The following is an 8,544-nucleotide window of genomic DNA, read 5'->3' as shown; positions in this document are numbered from 1 at the left end:
TTAAATTGTAATTTTTTAAGAAATCATTACCTTAAAAGTTAAGAAAGCCATTCTTAATGTAGAGAGGGGCATGTTAACTATTCTGTACTTTCAGCATGTTAACTATTCTGTACTTTCAGCCAATAATTTAATAAGATAGGATAAAATTGAATTTAACTTGAAAATTTTACCCAAAAATATCGAAGAAGTTTTCTTTGATATTTTTTATTTTACAAGCTGCCCCAGCGTAGTATTATCTCCAATCTCTCCATGATAAAAACGGCTTTCTGAAAAAAAAAAAACACTTCCAAGAAAGCCGTTCTTAACATGGAGAGATTGGAGATAATACTACGCTGGGGCAGCTTGTAAAATAAAAAATAAATTTCTGCTTATGATATATATATATATATATATATATATATATATATATATATAATTATTTTTTAATTTTTTTATAACTTTTCAAAGTTTCGGCTTCTCTCTCTCTCTCTCTCTTTCTCTCTCTCTCTATATATCTCTCTCTCTCTCGCTCGCTCGCTCTCGCGCACGCGCGCTTCTCCGTGTCCTTTTATATAGACAGACAGAGAGGGAAAAGGGGGGAGAGACCGAAAGAGACAGAGAATGTGTCTACGCTCTCGTCCACATACACACACACTTGCATTAACACACACATACACAGACGCACACACGTCTACATTCACTCTTCAAACTTGTGGGAACATGCCAACCGGATGCTAACGTCTCCAGCATAGAGACAAAATAAAAAAAATCTTCGTTTGCACATGGCTCCACGCATCGCTTCCGTTTGGAAAAAGAAAAATAAGAAACCATAAAAAGAATTATGAACCAATGGCAGAGCTCCCCGCCGAAAATAAAGGCCTAAAATATGACAGCCGCTGGGAGCCGGTTTACGATTATAAAAGGAGGGGACCAGGGAGAAGGAGAACAGAAGAAAAGAGATTCGCCCAGCTGTGTCAGTGAACGCACGGACATTCTTCCACCCGACCTACAAAAAAAAAGAAGAAGAAGAAGAACACAGGAGACGAAAACGCCGCGCTGCGAGCTTGATAAATGTAGTCGTCGCTCTCCAGTTAAAAGCCTGATACATATCACCGAAGTAGCACGACTGGCCGCCACTTACCACCCCCGTCGTCTGAAAAGATAACCGCCGCCCTGCCGCTGCTTTATTTTTGCCTATTTCTCTGATGTCAAACAAATTTAAGGTATTTATATTTTCCTCATTTCAAAGTAGACGACGCATTTATTTAAGGTGTGTAAACTGCACGAGTGTTCAAATGAACGTTGTTACTAAGCGCACAGTTCATAAACTAGTCGAATTTCTTTTCAAATTTCGACACTTGTGTAGTTTACACGATTTTCACGTTTAACGTCTTTTTATATTTAATTTTATATTTTATTATACAAAATACTGTTAGAAACCCAGCCAATAAATATTACCGTGACAATTGTGCAGTTTATAAACCGTGCTGTTGTTGGATAAAATATTTTTAATTTAAATCTAAATTAACGTCTTTTAATTTAATCTGTTAGATGAAAGTATATATATAATATTATTTAAGGCCGGTCGATAAACTTTAGAATTACCGTGACAATTGTGCAGTTTATAAACCGTGCTGTTGTTGGATAAAATATTTTTAATTTAAATCTAAATTAACGTCTTTTAATTTAATTTGTTAGATGAAAGTATATATATAATATTATTTAAGGGCGGTCGATAAACTTTAGAATTACCGTGACAATTGTGCAGTTTATAAACCGTGCTGTTGTTGGATAAAATATTTTTAATTTAAATCTAAATTAACGTCTTTTAATTTAATTTGTTAGATGAAAGTATATATATAATATTATTTAAGGGCGGTCGATAAACTGTAGAATTACCGTGACAATTGTGCAGTTTATAAACCGTGCTGTTGTTGGATAAAATATTTTTAATTTAAATCTAAATTAACGTCTTTTAATTTAATCTGTTAGATGAAAGTATATATATAATATTATTTAAGGGCGGTCGATAAACTGTAGAATTACCGTGACAATTGTGCAGTTTATAAACCGTGCTGTTGTTGGATAAAATATTTTTAATTTAAATCTAAATTAACGTCTTTTAATTTAATTTGTTAGATGAAAGTATATATATAATATTATTTAAGGGCGGTCCATAAACTGTAGAATAACCGTGACAATTGTGCAGTTTATAAACCGTTCTTTTTTTGGATAAAATACTGGATGTGTATTTCCCCCCCTAAAGTCCAACCCTATCCTCACCGTGGTAGGGGGGTGTAACGTTGTAGTTTAACAGCTACACGGCTAAATGGGCTCTGGCAAAAAAAAAAAAAATCCAGAAAATGTCGGCATTAGTTTGTTGCGTCCGTCATCTGGTCGTCTTTTTATACGCTTGCATGTGGCGAGCAAAAAGGCGTGAAGGGGGCAGGCTGAAAGGAGAACAATACCCGAAAGATGTAAACCGAACGAAAGAGAAAAATGGGCCTCCCTCCAAGGCCCTGTGTTCTCCCCAGCCTGCTCCCAGTTTCCCCGATTTTGCATGCACCTGGTTTTGAGCTTTTGGAAAGCTCTTTTCTCAGTGTCGGGGTGTTGACTCCACTTCCAAGTTAACAAATAGCTGCAAGTCTGGGTACGGTCCGATTGGTTCCGAAGCTCTTCCGCTGTGAGGTGCGCTTTCGAATCTCCCGAAGGGGGCTACCCTCTAAGCAGGCGACACGTGCTCGTGTTACTATGTAATGCATGCTTGCCTCGACTCGACTAAGGACGACTAGAGTTCGACTAGATTGTGTGCTCACAAGCCGCTTTAAGGCCGCTTTTATTATTCCTACTGTCTAGGAACTCCGAAACGGTATGGTAGTGCAATTATATATGACCGTCCTCCAATACGAAATGGTAGTGCAATTATATACGACGGTCCTCCGATATGATAGTAGGAATGCCAGTTTTGTGAGCGATCATCGCCGTCTTATGAACACAAACTAGTGGTATCTTTACGAATCCTGTTGGGTAGAGAGAACACCTCTGTTTTCTGCTCCGCCTGTTATTCTGAGTAGAAACCGCTTTTTAGGAGATGTTCGCAGCAAAGCTTGTTTTTATATAGTGCCCCTCCTTTCGGGAGTTCATCACCTCGCTGCCCAGACAAGAGCTTTCCCCAGCGGAACCTGTTTTTTTTTTCGTTTTTTTTTTCTTTTACTTTCCAGTTTAATGGCGAACGAACAGTCACTAGCAAGTAGTCTGCTCCGACAGGAAGATGAGTATAGTATCACCCTTTCTTCTTTCTATTTCGATTTCAGTCTTTGTGATTTGAAAATTTAATTTAACTGTTTCCATTGTTCCAGCTTTCACACAGCAGTAGATTATCAACACTATAAATATCACCTCTTTTTTATAGATTGGAACAAGCAACGAAACCTAGCAGCATCACCGTTCCTGTCTGCCACATGTCTTGCGCAGTTTGAATCAAGTATTTCTTTCTTTGCGTTCAAGCACATCTGGGTACAATCAAACTGTGTATGATGTATGTCTATCTGTTTCTTCCAACATTAGCATCTCGAAGTGTTGGCAGCAATCATTGTCATAGAAGTAGAGTAAGTATTCTTTTTCTTTCCTTCTGTGTGTATATCTTTGTAATTTCAGGTACTCCTCTTGATCATGATGGAATTCTACTATCTGCTATTGTGAGAATTATGTGGATTGGAAAAAACAACTGAATCCAGCAGCATCAGCTATCCTAGCTGCCACATGTTTCCTGTAGTTACAGAAGTCCTCAAGTAAGTGTTTCTTTCTTTGTGTACATGCACATCTGGGTACAATCAAATTCTAAACTATTAGCATTCATTTAAATGAATGCAGTTCTGCTTGTATTTCTTCTCATCAGCTAACTTATGCAACTACAAAAAAATAAACAAGTAGTACATGGGTGTTTGATCATAGCCAGAAAGTTAAATATATCATTTAAAAAAAAATCCATTAGTTATGTTGTCTCTCTTTATTATATAAATCAAAAAAAATTTGTTAATAATTAAAAGAAAAAAATCATCACAGTAAAAATTATATATATGTAACAAAGAACACAAACAAACATGAAATTGCCATGAGTTTCAGCAAGAAGCAGAAAAGAGAAAAAGTGGAGATAACACCTGGGAAGTAACAGGTAAGAATTGTCTTTATTTCTTATCTCAACTAGCGCATAGATTTTTTTCAAATATACATTAAAAAAATTACCCAAGTCAAACAATTGATGGAAAAACTAAGCATTAAAGTTCAATTAAGCATAAAAAAAATAAATTCTAATAATTATGTAATCTATATACAAATTGTCTCCCTTGAATATATATATATATATACATATTCAAGGGAGACCATTGGTATATAGATCACATAATAATTAGAAGTTATTTTTTTTATTGAAATATATATATATATTCAAGGGAGACAATTTGTATATATATCATATAATTATTTGAAGTTATTTTTTAATTCAAATATATATATATTTATTTATTTATTTCAATTAAAAAAATAACTTCTAATAATTGTTATCTATATTCACATAGTCTTCCTTGAATATATATATATATATATATATATATTCAAGGGAGACAATTTGTATAAAGATCACATAATTATTAGAAGTTATTTTTTTTAATTGAAATAAATAAATATATATATATATATTCAAGGGAGACAATTTGTATATAGATCAGATAATTATTAGAATTATTTTTTTAAATTGAAATAAATACATTTATATATATATATATATATATATTATACTAGCATGGGTTACTGGCGTAGCCCCAGTGTTTAGCGGTGTATGCTGCCCCCCTCCCCAACAAAAAAGAAAGCAGAGAAACGGTTAATTTTTTAAAACTTGACCCCTATTATGAACCCTTAAAATTTATTGTTTTGGGCTCCAAATGAGATATTAAGTTAGATCCATGTCCAAGGAAACTATATGTAAAATTTCAAGTGTTTAGACCCATAATTGTCGGAGGAGATTTGTAGGGTTCTCAAAGGCCAAATCATTGAAGTTTGACCCCTCAATCGCCAAATTTCTGTCCAAGTACCAATCACATAGATTTTCCAAAATCTCAGTACCCTTTTTATCAAAATTTGGAATATGTAGACTAAAATTGACAGAAATGTACACACAGACAGACATATTCAATTCTATAGATAGATAGATAGATAAATAATGAGAGACAGAAAGATAAATATATACAATGATTAATGAATTAGTAGAGATAGTTGTTAAATTTTTGGAAATATGTATGGCAATTTGATGGTAAGACTTAGAGCTAACTGTAAATATTTAAAATATATACACAGAAATTCAAATGACAGGACTTATATGTAGAGTGCTCAATACATCAGTAGAGCAAGGTAATAAGTTAAAAAAAATGTATACGTCAATTTAGATAACCACAATTTTTTTGGTATTCTTGTGTGAATATGACAATGTAATATAAATTTTAATAATTTTATTCTAAATGTTATGATTCTCAATGAAAAATCTAAAATGTCAATATATATATATATATATATATACACATATATATATATTTCAATAAAAAGAATAACTTCTAATAATTGTCATCTATATAACAATTGTCTCCCTTGAACATATATAGATTATATATATATAAAATATATATATTTATATATATATATATATATATATATATATATATATCTATTTATTAAAAAAAAATAACTTCTAATAATTATGTGATCTATATTAAAATTGTCTCCCTTGAATATATATATATATATATATATATATATATATATATATATATATATATATATTTATTTCAATAAAAAAAATAAGGTCTAATAAAAATTACAAATTGTCACCCTGTAATATATATATATATATATATATATATACATATATTTACTTATTTCAATAAAAAAAAAACTTCTGATAATTATATGATCTATATACAAATTGTCTCCCTTTTTTTAGCACTATTTAAAGTGTAATTATTAAATAAAAATCTAAATAAAATGTCTTTATTGCTCTATGTCTTATTGAGCACTCTTATATAACTCTGGTTAAATCTTAATGTTTACTTATCCTGTAATAAAATAAACGTTTTATAATATCAGCTCTGTCTAGTTTTGAGCACTATTTTAAAGTGTTATTATTAAGTAAAAATCTAAATAACATGACTTTATTGCTCTGTCTCATTTATATATATATATATATATATATATTTACTTCAATTAATAAAAATAACTTCTAATTATTATATGATCTATATCAAATTGTCTCCCTTGAATATATATATATGTATGTATGTATATATATATATATATATTTATTTATTTCAATAAAAAAAAACTTCTAATAATTATGTGATCTATATACAAATTGTCTCCCTTGAATATATATATATATAGATTATATATATATATATGTATTTCAATTAAAAAAATAACTTCTAATAATTATGTGATTTATATATTTACCAATGATTCTTGCATGTGCTCCATAGTTTTATATAGCTGTGTAGTAAATTTAAAAATTGCTTTGTTTAATTATACAAGACGATTTTACTTTAAGAGTGCTCAATTCATTTATAGAGCTTTGGAGTAAGAGTTGGAAACATTTTGGCAATTATTTTAGACAAATCTACTTCCAGAGTGCTCAATATATTAGTAGAGCTAAATAAAACATTTGAGAAACAGATATGGCATTTCAACTGCATAAATTTATTTTGACAGAGTTCAATACATTAGTAGAGCTAAATATAGACTTTCAAAAAACGTATGGCAATTCAGCTACACGAATATACTTAAGAGTGCTCAATACATTAGTAGACGAAAGAATAAAATTCAGAAAACATGAAGAGCTCTGCAGTATGTTTTGAAAACCTAAATGTCAATATGTAAGTATAGATATACTGTAAGTGTTTAATATATATATATATATATATATATATATATATATATATGACAAGTATTTAAAACAAGTTTCTTATTTGAGTGCCTAATATATTTGAGAGCTCTATGGTAACTTTATAAAACATATTTCAAAATTATGTTAGATAAATTGTCTTTGAGAGTGCTCATTTCTAAGTAGAGCTCTGTAGAAAATTTTTGAGACATGTTCAGCAATTTAAGTTCATATGAGTTAATAAATAGAGCTATATAGTGACTTGTGCAAACTTATATGGCACTTATCCTAGACAAGTTAACTCTTGTAGCTGTGCAATACGTAAGTAGAGTTCTGCATTAGTTTTGGGGTATGGTTCTCACTTTATTAGGGCAATAACTTGGACACATTATACTATGGACAAATCCATTGAGGACAACCAAAGGTAACCTGTTTTTTCCCCTCTGCTGAATAAGACTCATCCGTCTTGGTTCACTCTTGGGACATTAAATCACACAAGGTGAAGAATTAAAAAAAGATTGCAAAAATGTAAATGTCTTTGCAACTCATTCATTTTCACTTTCATAACACAAAAACATCTGTAAAAACTTGATAAAAGAATGCACAAACAATAAAATACAACTTTGCTGTCTTGGAATCTGAAATCAGTAGAAACTTCCCGTACTGAAATTCCTGCACACCTCAAAAAAAAAAAAAAGAAAGAAAGAAAAAAGAATCCTTCCCAATGCAATACTTTTCAAGCAATTACAGTGTCAGACTTGGTACTGCAATGACTCTGTAAACTGAAAAAAATATACATAATAAAAAATGTTAAGCAAAATTGATTCATGTTAACACCTCTCCCAACACCACAGATTAACTACAAAAATACTTGATAAAGCAAAACACAATTACAAATGTGTATGAAAAAAAAAAAAAAAAAAAATCAACCAAGCAATGGCTCATGATTTCCTGGTGTTTGATGGAATGTGAGTAGGCATACAGCCTGGATAATTTTCCAAGGTAAGTGATGATATTCATCATTATTGTCTTTTTGGATTAGTTCAGATATATCTCATAACTATAATTGTTTTATGTATATATTTATATGTCTAGATGTTATGTGTGCTATTTGCATGTTCCCTATAGAAAAAAGCTACATAAAATCTACAAGTGTATTCTGATGTAAAATTAACCAGTAAAACCAATGCTTGTGTTTCTGATACACCAACTATTTCTTATTAGCATATAAGTTGAATCATGAAATGTATCTCCCTTGCCTAGCAGATTAGATGTGCCTAGCAGATTAGAAGGCCTTTTGCTACGCCTACATGCACCCAACATGGCAGTAGGCGTCGATCGGGCACTTCAAGACACTAACTTACACTGTTTTGAACTTAGAAATTTCAATTGAATACTCGTGGACAGGTGTTGGTCTAGTAGCTCCTCATCTACCTATACAAACGTCCCCCCTGTCTGGACTTAGAAATTTTCAATTGAATACATGCTGGGATGCCTTGGTTTATAGGATTCTCATGTACCTATACCTACATCCCCTCTTGTTTGGCCTTAGAAATTTTCTATTGAATACACGTTGAGATGACTTGGTCTTTAAGATTCTCATCTACCTATACCAACGTCCCCTCTTGTTTGGACTTAGA

The sequence above is a fragment of the Euprymna scolopes genome, chromosome 46 (genome assembly GCF_053919585.1).
Source record: "Euprymna scolopes isolate OS-2025 chromosome 46, ASM5391958v1, whole genome shotgun sequence".
Lineage (NCBI taxonomy): Eukaryota > Metazoa > Mollusca > Cephalopoda > Sepiida > Sepiolidae > Euprymna > Euprymna scolopes.
This window is presented reverse-complemented; position numbering follows the sequence as displayed.